This window comes from Hyaena hyaena, unplaced genomic scaffold (assembly GCF_003009895.1).
Source record: "Hyaena hyaena isolate Hyena2069 unplaced genomic scaffold, ASM300989v1 scaffold_8, whole genome shotgun sequence".
Lineage (NCBI taxonomy): Eukaryota > Metazoa > Chordata > Mammalia > Carnivora > Hyaenidae > Hyaena > Hyaena hyaena.
Window position 1 is genome coordinate 6,158,371 of NW_024080640.1, and position 13,307 is coordinate 6,171,677.

At 40.0% G+C, this 13,307-nt stretch overlaps 1 protein-coding gene across 3 annotated transcripts in view; it reads left to right on the plus strand.

The window, feature by feature from the left end:
- Positions 1-13,307, plus strand: part of EXOC4 (exocyst complex component 4) — a 752,259-nt gene that overhangs the window by 147,149 nt on the left and 591,803 nt on the right. The window lies entirely within an intron of this gene.

Genomic DNA, 13,307 nt, shown 5'->3' on the forward strand with positions numbered 1-13,307 from the left:
ATGTGATTTTTATGCTTTGGAAGCTGGGACTGAAGAAAAGCACACGGAATGTGCAATATAAAGGAAGGTATCCACAGGGCTGCAAGCGAAAGATTTGGTGGAGGCATGGTAATTTCCTTTTAAATGTTTGAACAGTTCCCATATGGGTAAGTAATCCTTCTAATTCTATTTTATGAGAGGACAGAGCTCAGACTAAGTAACTGGGAGTAAGACCGATTTCTGCTCAGTGAAAGAACTGACCAATAATAGAGCTATCCAATATTAGAATACAGTATTCTGAGGGATAGGGAGTCTCCTGTCAGAGGAAGGATTCAAAGAGGGGCTAGGATGTGAAAATGGAAGGTCTGACTGGATGTCAACTAAAAACCTTTTTAACACTTAGGGTGTTAAAAGGTTTTATGATCACAAGGTTGGTAGGGTAAGAAAATGCAGTTTCTAGTTAAGAGCAGAAAAAAAATGTAATGACTGTGAGTCCAAGCTAGATTGGGACATCATTTATAGACAGAAAAGAGCCAGAGATCGAAGACAAGTGGGAATACCCAGGCCATAGTTACCTCCTTTTTCCTGCCTCTTCACTCTTGACATTAACAACGCGATCTCATCCGTCCTATCTGCCATTGTTTGCAGGAATTCTCCACTACTCCATCTCAGCGCTGCCTTTGGGTGCCATGTGCTTTCACCTTCACTTAAAATGTCATCTTAGAGTAAATAAGTATAATTCACTTATTTGAAATAAAAACTATGGATTTTAAAATTTGATTGGAACACTTTTTATACACTGACCGTTTTTGCATGGTTTCTTTTTACTGGCGTCAGTTAATAGATGAGTGTTTGGTTTTGAGTTAAGGCCATACTGTTAATAACTAACTGTTTTTTCTTTCTTTTAAAATTTTTTTTAATGTTTTATTTATTTCTGAGAGAGAGAGAGACAGTGTGAGCAGGGGAGGGTCAGAGAGAGAGAGGGAGATACAGAATCTGAAGCAGGCTCCAGGCTCCAGGCTGTCAGCACAGAGCTTGACACGGGGCTCGAACCCATGAACCATGAGATCATAACCTGAGCCAAAGTCGGACGCTTAACTGACTGAGCCACCCAGGCACCCCTGTTTTTTTCTGTTTTTACTGGAAAACAACTTCTAAATCATTGTCTCCTAACTTTTCGCCCCCCTTTATCTCCTCTTAGAAGTAGAAAGAACGTAGTAGTTTTATCAATTTCACCCACCTTGTGAAGAAAATGTCATCAAACGTATCACGAAGTCCAGGATGAAGAACAACTAATTAGTATAGAACTCATGTATTGGCTTCTTTCTGGGCTCAGTGCTTAGCATGTATAAGCTGTAGGCTGTGATCTTGTAGGATTCCAAAGTCAACACTTTTTTTTTTATGGTATGGTACCTGAGTGTCCAGAAATTTCACATTGATTCCCGCAGTATGTCTTGCTTCATTTGCATGTGAAAGGAATGGAAAAATAGCTTGCATCATAAGGTGGTCCAGTTAGCTCCTTGGCTTGCTAAGGTTGTGTTTTGGTTCCTAGAGAAGACTGAATAATCAGTCTCATTAGCTTTCATGTTGCACTGCTAAGACTCTATGGAATTGAAGTCACAGCATTCATGGAAAATGCTGTGTTCAAAATTACACTGAACGAGATGTCTGAAATGTACATAGGTTGGGGATGTACTGGTGAGGGAAAAAAATGGGTCAGTACATTGATTCTCTTGGGTGAGGGAAAGGGCCCCAGTCTTCAAGGGACTATAACAAAATGTGTGGTAAAAACCTTTCCTGAATATACCTGACTCACCTCCTGAGGCCCTGCTGTAGGTGTCACTCCCTGGATTCTGTGTATTTTAAACCTGTTTGGAATCATTATGTATACCATTACCTATAACTATTTTTCGGATTATCATAAATATTGTCAGGTGTAAGATGAATTGAGAACAGTACTGCCGGTGAATTACTCTGGGCTGAGAGACCATTGTAATTGATTGGTCAGCTGTTTTATGGCAACTCTTATGTGGGGTATAGGATTAGATAAAGCCCTCAGACATGATAAGCTTTTAGAATTTAAATTAAAAAATGAAAAGAAATGGACATTTGTGGGGAAGTATTGTAAGGACAACTGATATTTTCAACATTAGGAAAAGGTCATCCCTGGCCATGTTGAGAAGTGATTAAGTGGTACAGTGTGATCTTTCTGGTATGAGTGAATCCAAGGGAGTTATACAGCGGACTCCTCTGAATATCAGTGTTATTTCAAGTAGCAGGGATCTGGGTAGAGTTAAAGAGGGTAGAGCGGAAAAGTGATTTCAAGAAAATAACAGGGTGGTTTCAATCTGAGGGACATCAGATGAATCATCTAGTGAGAGTGTTGGTCATTATGGAATTTCAGTACAGGGGCAGATGAGGCGATGGTCAGTAGGACCAGGAAAATATCAAGGAAAAGAAGGAGAGGAAGCTCAGAGCAGTGAACAGATGAAGGGCTTCTTTACAGATGCAAGTTTGAAATTCTCCAGCTCTCCAAGTTAGCACTCATCTGTGAAAGAATTAAGAAGTAATTTTTGAGAACCAACAATAAGGAAATTTACCACCTGACTCTGATGTTTTGACATGAAGCTGATTGAAAAGGATAAACTGAAATCTGGTTGAAGTGAGATAAGGAAGGTAACAATGACATGAAGACAGCCAACATTTGAGTGTTTATTGAGGACTGTCCTGGGAACCATGGAGTATAATGCTTTGTGTTAGAAGGGGATTGTAGTCTGATGGGGACAAGAGCAACTTCAAAGGTGAGCCCAGACAGACGGCAGGCAGCAAACGTTGGTGCCAGATGCCTAGTAGTGCTGTTCCAAGCGGGCTTCTCAGTTCTCAGGCCCCCATCTAGACGAGCTCTATTAGTTTTTGTGGTTGCCTTAGGTATTACCAAAAACTTACTGATTGATGTAAAACAGCACACACGTTTATTACCTCACAGTTTCTGTGGGTCAGGAGTCTGGGCCGCTTAGCTGGTTCCTCTTCATAAGCGTCTCTCACCAGGCTGCAGTCTAGGTGTGTAAACTTAACCTCCAAGGTTCGACTGGGAAAGAATTTGCTTCGAGGCCTCCTCAATTGTTGTCCGAATTCATTTCCTTGCTGCTCTCTGATTCCTGGAAGCTTACTTCTTCAAAGCCACATAACTATGGAGACCGACTAATGGCGAGGGTAGTGGGGAGAGAGAAAGAGTTTACTAGCAAGACAGTGTCTTATATAACATGATATGACATCCTGTCATCTTTGCTGTACGCTGCAAGTCACAAGCCCCTCTCCGGGCCCACTGGGAGGGACTTACACAAAAGTGCTGATACCAGGAAGTGGGGATCATGAGGGTCATCTTAAAGTCTAGCTGTGGCACTTACTAAATCATTATCTGCATTTTAACTCTAGTCCCTAGGTGATTGCATGCTAAGAAGCAGCGTTAAAAGGTGGTAGATGCCAAAAGAGTTTCCTGGAGGGAGAATTTTCTTTGGGCTGGGCTTAGGTAAACTGTTTTATGACTTGGAAACCTGTGTAAAGGCTTATGAACACCAGAGAATTTGTTGTATCTCCTACTGTTGCCCCTACTAACAGCCCCCCTCCACCACCTCCAATTAAGTTCCCTTGTGTGATGCTGCCAGACACTTCTTTCAGAGTTTTAAGTTCCTAACTTGGACTTCTTGAAAAAAACGTTGTTCTTTTCACCTTCACTCTTCCACTTTGGTCATGGGAGTTGGTGGGAAGTACTGGGCATGGGTTTTTCCCCCCCTGCCCTAATAACTAAGAAACCCAGGGGAAGTCCTTGAACTATCTTCGGCCTCTGTTTTCTTGTGAGTTCTCGCATTCCTTCTTGGAGGGTTATGGTGTGAATTGAATGAATGAATGAGTGTGACAGCTGCTGACAGCAAACTGTAAATCCTTATGTAGTGTTGCAGTGTGCTTGTTGAGTTGTGTATGCCTGATTTACAGTGCTAGCCTCTTCCCATAGAAACGGGCACCTAAAAGTCATGATTGTGCCTTGATGATGCCTGTCTGACCACAGTCAGTCTGAGCAGGGATGGACCTGAACCAAACAGGGCCACACAGATTCTCCATCTTGGAATTTGAATTTGGGACTGAAAGATGACAGTTCTGGCCTTGCTGATCTAATGTGACGAGATTAGAAACCAAGGAGACTTTAGTGCAACTGTCTTCTGTTACATGGAGTGCTAGAGAGAGCTTCTTGCAGAGCCTAGAGGGAAATTAAATCTGCAGAATAATGGAGAGAGAGGGATCTTCTCTACTTTCCATTTCCCACCTGCTTTTCTTGGTTCTGGCTACATTTTTGCCTTTGAGTTGCATAATAGCCCTCTAAACTCATATAATAAATTCCCTTTTTTATTTAAGCTATTTTGAGTTTTCTCTTACTTTCAACTGGAGAGCTGATGTGAAAGCCAATGAGAATGGTACTTAAAATTTCTTTTTAATCCCCTAACTACTCATCCCTTTTTCTCTTCTACGTAATTTGTTTTCTTTTTCCTTTCATAGTTGTCAAGTTGGTGTCCATATAATACCCAATACTCATCCTAACAAGTACCCTCCTCCATGCCTATCACCCCCTCTTCCCCTCCCCCCACTCCCATCATCTTCCTCAGTTTGTTCTCAGTATTCAAGATTCCTCATGGTTTGCCTCCCTCCCTCTTCCCAGCGATTTTTTCCCCTTCTCCTCCCCCATGGTCCTCTGTTAAGTTTTTCCTGTCCCACTTATAAGTGAAAACATATGGTATCTGCCCTTCTCTGCCTGACTTATTTTGCTCAGCATAACACCCTCAAGGTCCATCCATGTTGCTACATATGACCAGATTTCATTCTTTCTTATTGCCATGTAGTATTCCATGGTATAGATAAACCACCTCTTCTTGATTCATTCGTTAGTTGATGGACACTTAGATTCTTTCCATGTTTTGCCTATTGTTGAAAGCGCCACTATGAACATTGGGGTACATGTTCCCCTATGCGTTAGCAACTCTGTATCCCTTGGGTTAATCCCTAGCAGTGCTATTGCTGGGTCATAAGGGAGTTCTGTTGTTAATTTTTTGAGGAACCTCCACACTGTTTTCCAGAGGGACTGCACCAGCTTACATTCCCACCAACAGTGTAAGAGGGTACATAACTTGTTTTTAAAGGCCAATTAAATTCTTTACTATTGTTTTTTCTAGGATGTTTTAGAAACGTGAGATCAAGAAATATGATCCTTGCCCTTAAGCAATTTTTAATTTATTCAGGGAGATGGACATCTAAATGACCACCTATAACACTGGGCAGAAGAACAAAATAAGTACTGTGCCCAGCTCCTGTGAGGCAGTCTTTGTCTTCTGCTTGGTAGCATTACTTAAAATCATTTGAAAATTTCTTTCTTCTTCTTCTTTTTTTGTTTGCTTTTGTTTTTGTTTTTTCGCTAAGCTGTTTTGTCCCTGACTTGGTGCTATGGTCCTGACTTTTGGATCTATCATTTTTGTCTGTTGCCTCTGAGCACTGCAAGCAGGCCCCGCAGGATGGCCACATCCGCCTTTCTTGATTAAAGTAAGTAAAGGAAATTACAGGGATGAAGCTAAAACTGGAAACAAGACCAAACAGAAGTACTGATCTGAAATTTTTTTTTTTTTAACTTGCTCAGTGACGTTATTTGCTCTCCTGAGATGACTTAGGTCTCCCTTACCTGAGGGTGATTTGAACATTTCTTGTTGAAGGTTGCTCTTAAGAGTCTGTGTTTCCTATAAGCTAGCACTGCATATAAAGAGTGCTTACACAGCTTGCTTTGTATACTAAAAAGGATAGTTCATACAAAAGTTCTGTGTTCCCTATAGCTCGTGTTATGTAATGAAGAGGGTATTTATATCGCTTGCTACTGCGTAATAAAAGGAGGACCTACTCGGAGAGTTCTGTGGTCTCCAGAGCTTTCGTTACATAATGGTGCTGAAATTAGATGGAAGCCAGTGAAATTGTAGTCAAACTGCATAGGACTGATTTTAGAACCCCATTTTCTTAACATGGAGGTTATATAGGTTATACATTTTCCTGGCTCATGGCAGCTTTTCAAAATGACCCAGTTCAGAATGACATTCAACGTAGAGCTGATTGAAATGGGCATCAGTGGAAAATCCCTTGGGGATTTATGGAGCAATTAAAAAATCTAGGAATCTCATTCTTTTCAGTAATAGAAAAAAAATCTGTAGTTAGAATTTTAGAGAAGTATGTGAAGCTTTATCTTACTAAAGAAATTGTAGGAAATGCTTATATTTTTTAGAGAAGAAAGGAACTACTGTAATTAGTCTTAATTTTGAAAATATCATTAGGGTAAGTAATAGAATTAAGGGAGTAACCCAAGGATGAGCTAAATAATTTTCTTTGAAATGAGACTCCTTATAGAGATTAATACTAGAATTGTTCTGGAGACTTTATAATACCTAGGAGTGAAACCACAGGTAAAATTAATTCTGACGTAGACATTCTATCCCTCCTTTTTTTCTTGGCTTCTTTAAGGCATGCGTAGTTCACTCATAGTGCTCTTTATCTTATATCACTTTGCTCATTTGGGAATTGTGTGTCTATGTGTGCATGTTACACATTTGTCAGGTTCTTCCCTCTTTTAAGCTCATAAAAGATGAGAACCATGTAATGACCTCATTGTCAATACATGTCCTGTACCTGGCACTGTTCTTGAACATGGTAAGCCCTCACGAGTTGTTGGTTAAACGAGTGCATATTTATTATTTATTCACATAACCCTGTGATCTACAAGTATTACTCCTACAAAGGTATGCCAGAAATATTCATATGTAACATCATTTTTAGTCTCTTAGAATATTGTATATTTGATATGAGATTTAGCACTACAAACACAGTTGGTAAATCCATAAAAATATGATGTTAACTCTAATTTCTTATATTCTGTCAGAGAGAAACTAACTTTAACACAAGGAAAGAAGAATAAGAGAGAGAGAGATCAATATGTGGGGCTTTTATAATCTTTAACCCAGGACTTGGCAAATGACTGCCCAAATCCTCTGCGGACAAAGCTCGAGGTCTAGGTCGGCCAGCGCATAGCCAAGGGTAGGGCAAATCTCACAGCCACAAACCAAGTCAATGGTGCCAGCAAGCAGACTGTTTTCTCAGGGCCAGATCAGGAGAGAGTGCTCTCTGGGGGAGGGGACGTGCCCCAGGGATTCCAGTTACAGGTCTGTAGAGTGAGGCTCTGAGACTGTCAGCTGCAGCCACAAAAGCTGCAGGGTCTGGGGCGGAGGGTGGCAGAGAGCTGCCCTTTGAAGGGAGCACAGGATTTAGAAGTTGGGCGTAATGCTGATGGCCTCCCTCCCACTCCTGAGGTGTTTTCTGTCTCTGGCAATGATGCTTTTGGCACAGATTGTACCGCTGGTCAGCACGCTTACCTGGCCAGCAGAGGTGTCACTGAATTCAGCCTTGGCTAACTCCGTGTTCACCCTAAAGGGGGTGACATCAGGCCCCAGCTGGGGTTATGTCTGCAGTCGCCACAGAATCAGCTCTGAATGTTGTGTCTGCAGATGGCTCGGAATCTGTCAAGGAAGGAGCAAGATAAATATTTTCTTATAAATATAAAAGGAAGAGTTAAACACTTATTGTTTAGAAATCAAGCTGATAAACATATTATATTGTCTGAGGCGCCAGAAATAAGCAAATTAATTACATGCAAATAACTGTTGCTCACGAAGTGTGGGATAATAATAGTATCTGTTGGATGTTTATGGTAAGTTTATTTACATGACTCAATTTTCTGCTAATTTTCCTGTGGAAAACGATAAATACTCGGTTCCTTTGCCTTTGTTTCAGAAATACTTCTTGAAATTGTGAAAACCGTTGCTTTGTCTTGCTATCCTTGCCTTGCCAAGGGCAGTTCTAAAGACGGTATTTCTGTAAACAGGGTGAAGAAAGAATTGTTACTTGTATGTGGGTCCTTTTTGCTTTAAACGAAACGTCATCGTCAGCATCCTTAGGTAATGCAGAGGTTCTTATTATTAAGTATTGTCACTCACGTGGTGCCGTCCAGATTGATTTTCTGTTGATCGGGTTCATGAACACCTTTTGATGTCAGCTTCTTGGCGAAGTTCAGACATTTCCTCTTTTAAGGCAACACCAGAAATTGAACAGTTTATATTGACAGCGTGATCCTTGGTGTGTGTCTCTGCCTTTTGCGCTAATGAGTGATGGGGTTCATTTTGAAAAGATGGCTCTAAAGTCCACTTTGGACATCACACACTGTAAAGAAACCTGTGCAGCCTGCTGTCACTGTCCACGCTCCTGAATGCGTCTGTTCCTCAGGTGCTTCAGAGGTGATTTCTTACTTCAGAGGTGATTCGGTGAGTTCTTTTATTCCTTCAAGATTATCACTTCTTATGGGTCATTAACTTGTATTGCATTTCAGATGCCTTATAAGCGAGGCACCATTTTGGTTGGGATAAGGAGGGATTGGTTTTCTGTCCAACTTACCAGGCTGAGCTTAGCCACTGAATGCGTCCCTCGATAGGGTGACACATACCTCCACAGGCTACTGTTTTGTTTGCTCTCTCTGTGCTAAATCTCAGGCGTTTTGCGCACCTCTGTGCATTTTCATCAACAACCGTGGCATTTTGACATAATTTAGAAACTATCATCTTATGGCATAGCCAAACACTGGATTAATCATATGTTCACAGAGCAGGAAGGAGAATGGAAGTAGACTTTTGCTTTAGTTTTTGGTAGAGGAGGAATTTTAACATCAAGTCCGAAAGGAAAACAGAGCATTTTGCATCTTGGATTAGTTTGTACCCATTACTCTACAACCTAATTTTGCCACCTAGTGGTTACATGTGCATTGGGGTGCTGGAGAGCATGGGGGTGGCCTAGGAAGGTTGAACCACTGAACTCTCTAAGTTCACATCTTGCCTTTGGGGACTCTCTTTGCTGTGCTTTCCATGGATTACCATGGTGCAGATTAAAACCCAGAGGGCTGGTGGCCAAAAATTTTCTTACTGTTTCCTGGAGCGTGAGAGTGAAGGGTGAGGGCAGTGCACACGCACATGCGTGCACACACACACACAGCCTTTGGGGATCCCCTGTGCTGCTGTTACTCCTTTCAGATTGAGGTTCCCATATAAAGAAATTGTACTGCTTTTTAATAATCCTGATTAAAGGGAGGAGAAAAATCAATTGGTAGATTTTGAGCATAGACTCAATTTTTTTATTACAGAAAAGGATGAGAGACATAACTACCTTGTGTTTGCAAATTATTTGCTTTCAGTCTGTGATGCTTTCAAGAGTTTGAGAAATAGGGTATTTAACTTCTCAACTTATGACTGATAGGATCATGGTAAAAGTGCTCCAGCCTAATGGAAGCTTAAAATTCAGCTCTCAGAATTGCTGGATCACACTTGACAGTGATTTGTATGTCTACGGATTATTAAACCTCAGCACAGAGAATGTCCTGATTTAAAATTTTCCAATTTTATTCACTTGGTCTGATGTGAGGAGCAGCCATCCTGTCTGTCGTCTCGTGTAGTAGAATGTGAATTTCTCAACCCTGGGTTAGTTTCCGGTCAGGCCCAACCAAACGGAGCTTTAGGGAGTTCTTTCCCTCTTGGGCTTCTCAGAGGATTACTAACATTTCCTTAACCCTTGACTTTGTTCTTCATTGATAACCTCAATGCCACTTGTCATTCCAGCAGCCACAAGCATGTGCCAAGAACTGGGGCACATGCTAGAGAGTGATCAGGAAGATGTAATCTCAGAACAAGTGGTCAGCACTCTGTGCCAATATTTTAGTATATTATGCAGGCCCTTATATAATTCTTCTAAAGATCCCTGGAGCTTCTTCTTTTTTAATTTTTTTTTAAGGTTTTATTTCTAGGAGAGAGAGAGAGACAGCGTGAGCAGGGGAGGGTCAGAGAGAGAGGGAGTCACAGACCGAAACAGGCTCCAGGCTCTGAGCTGGCAGTCAGCACAGAGCCCGACGCGGGGCTCGAACCCATGAACCGCGAGATCATGACCTAAGCGAAAGTCAGACGCTTAACCGACTAAGCCACCCAGGCGCCCCAATCCCTGGAGCTTCTATATGTTTGGTTAAGTATGCACAATCTGAATGTTCAGAATTTGCTGCTGTAGAATTTATTAGGAACTCTACAATTAGGAAATTGATTCAATAATTGTGGCTTGAAGGCTTATTTACCAATTTCCAGGTTGCTTCAGCTACGTTCTGCATCAGTGTATTTTCTTGTTATTCCTCTTGCTTATTCCAACAGCATCTATTGGTGCTTACTGTGTATATTTAGTTCTGAATTGGGTTATATCAGGACTTAATGTTGATTTCAGTACAGTTGTTGACAGTATCATCACTTTTTCTTCAATTTTGGGTTTTATCTTTTCTTTTGCGTAATCAAATGATGCCTTATGAATGCTATGCAGATAAATGTATCTAAGAAAGAATACTAATTTGTTATGAGTCAAAAGCAGATTAAAGGGAGGTGGTAGAAATATTGATGCCTTAGAAAAGCTGGAAAGGCAGGGAAAGTATTAACCAAGAGAGATATGATTTGAGAATAGGGATTGAGGTAGTTAATAACATGGGTTAGAAGAACAATGACGAAGGAGAAATAGGGAGTATATTGATTTAGTAGGTGCATACATACCAGAACAATGAAATCTTATAATAGAATATTAGAGAAAGAATTTATAGAAACATGACTTTTCATATCTTTTAATTGACTTAAGCAGTGTTTGCCTTGGACCTAAAATAATGATCCAAGTGTAAAATTTACTTTGAAATCTTAATCTGAGTATTGTAAATATTTCACTAGCAAATCATCTACTTTGTATTCCAATGTACCATTTTCTAAGACTTGCGAAGGTAAGTGATGTTCTTATGTATTGGAACCAATATTTTTCCACAATTGTTTCCTTTTTCAGGATTAAAAAATTGAGATATAATCCACATACTATAGAATCAATCATTTTGAAGCACACAATTCAGTAGTTTTTAGTATATTCACCAGGTTGTGCTTCCTTCATCATGATCTAGTTCCAGAACATGGTCATCATCCCAGAAAGGAACCTGGTCATTGGCAGTAACTTATCATTAGCAGCTCACTCCTGTTCTTCCTCCTCCTCAGCATTTTGGCAACCATCAATCTACTTTCTCTCTGTGGGTTTATCCATTTTGAATGTTTTCTATAAGTGGAATATATAGTATATAATCTTTTGTGACTAGCTTCTTTTACTTAGCACAATGTTTTTAAGATTAATCCATTTTCTATCATGTAGCAGCATGCCATTCCTTTTTATTACCTAATAATATTCTGTTGTGTGGACATTTGATTTATCCATTCACAAGTTGGTGGATATCTGGATTGTTTCTACTTTTGGCTCTGATGAATAGTGCTGAACATTCACGCACAAGTTTTTGTGTGAAGGCATATTTACAGATTGAATATACCTAGGAATGGAATTTTGACGGTCATATGGTAACTCTGTTGAACTTTTTGAGGAACTGCTACGCTGTTTGCCAAATTGCCTGCACCATTTTATATTCCCACCATATTGGGTCTATTATTTGAAATGTAACTGACATACGGTTAAAAATAAGTTTACCATTTGTTTCCTGCCTTTTGGAACATGTATGCTGGAATGAGTTATTACCTGAAGCTTTGAGTGGTCATAGAATTTTCGAGCTGGAGGGTTTTTAATGTATTCATCTTCCCACTGGAGTGGAAGGTCCTTGTCTATTTTGTTCACTGCTTTGGTCCACTCCACCTAGATCAGTGCTATAAAATCGTAGCTGCTCAGTAAATGTTTTTGTATAAATGAATACAATCTAACTCCTCTGTATTTTAATGAGAGAACTTGTGCCCAAAGAAATCAGGTGACTTTCTGATGGTCACAGAGACTTAATGGCAGAGCAATAGCAGGAATCCTGGTCCCAATTTCCTTGCCCAGCTCTTAGTATCACAATCCTTTTGAATTCACTCCCCTTTCTGAGGTTGGTGGTCCATTGCTGACCTTGTACAGCATTTTCTGACAGTTTATAGCTTTACTTTGGGCTTTATTGACATTTAATGAGTGTTTTTGTTCTTGTGAAGTCATTTACATGTTTACTGCTGAGGCCAGCATTCATAAAAGGAGAAACACATTTAAATAACCGCATTTTACCTAGGGAAGATAAATTACAGTTGCCCATCAATAAATAGATAACTTTCATAGCTGCCAAGATTATTAGATTGTAGAAGACAATAAATGTGTACCCTCCCTTGTGAGTCGCTCGCTTTAAAAAATTCACAACTAATTATCTAAAAGTGAGACAAGTTAATGGAGGTTTGCTATCTATTTACTAGTATTCTTTTCTTTCCTAATCACCCTTGTGGATGGAGGAATCCATTTTATCAGTCTTTCCTCCCTACTCTGCTCTTCCAGAGTAATATATGTATAAATTAAATGTAGCATAGCGTAAGTAAGCATAGATTACCCTGTATCTCAGACAGTGTTCTTGGAGCCACATTTGCATGTTAAGTGGAGTTGTGTGCCATGAAGGATAGGTTTATAGACTGGACCCTTAATGAAGTTGAGAATCACTGCGCAAAAGCTATAGACTGTAGGTAGAGATCTAGACCCTTAGAATACAAAGAATACATATTTCACTTCCTTTTGACAGAGTCTTTATTTTATAAGGCTTTATGGGAAACAGTTCAATTACTTCAGTTAAAACTCATTCCAGGAAGCAGAATATGAAGACGTTACTTGACAGTATTGAGATTTTCTTCTTTTTGTAACTTGTTACCAGTTGACTGATACCTGATATTAGAGTAAGAGGCTTAACAGATTCCTGAACTCTGGTTATGTTTGTCAATATCTGTGGGACACCTCCTGGGGAGGATTGTAAGGCTGTTAAGGTAATAATTGTGTTTCTGGTTTACTCCATTCATATAGCATTGGGCGTGGCAGTTGGGAAAATATAAAAAGAATCTGCTTTTTGATTAAGGTAAAAAATAAAGACGTGTTTAGGGATTAGCATGGGGTGGTTGAGGGGGAAAATAGGTTTTATTTAGAAGATTTATCTTCACATTCTGGCTCTATGACTAACTTGTTGAATAATCTTGTTTAAATCACAGAACTTTAAGTATTCATAAAATATGGATAATAGTAATTCCTCACAATGTGTTGTGAGGAATTTTGTATTTTGTGAGATCCTGTATGGGACACACAGCAGGCATTCAGTAGTTTTTAGTGGAATCTGGACCTGGGGTTCATTGGCCTGTCTTAATCAA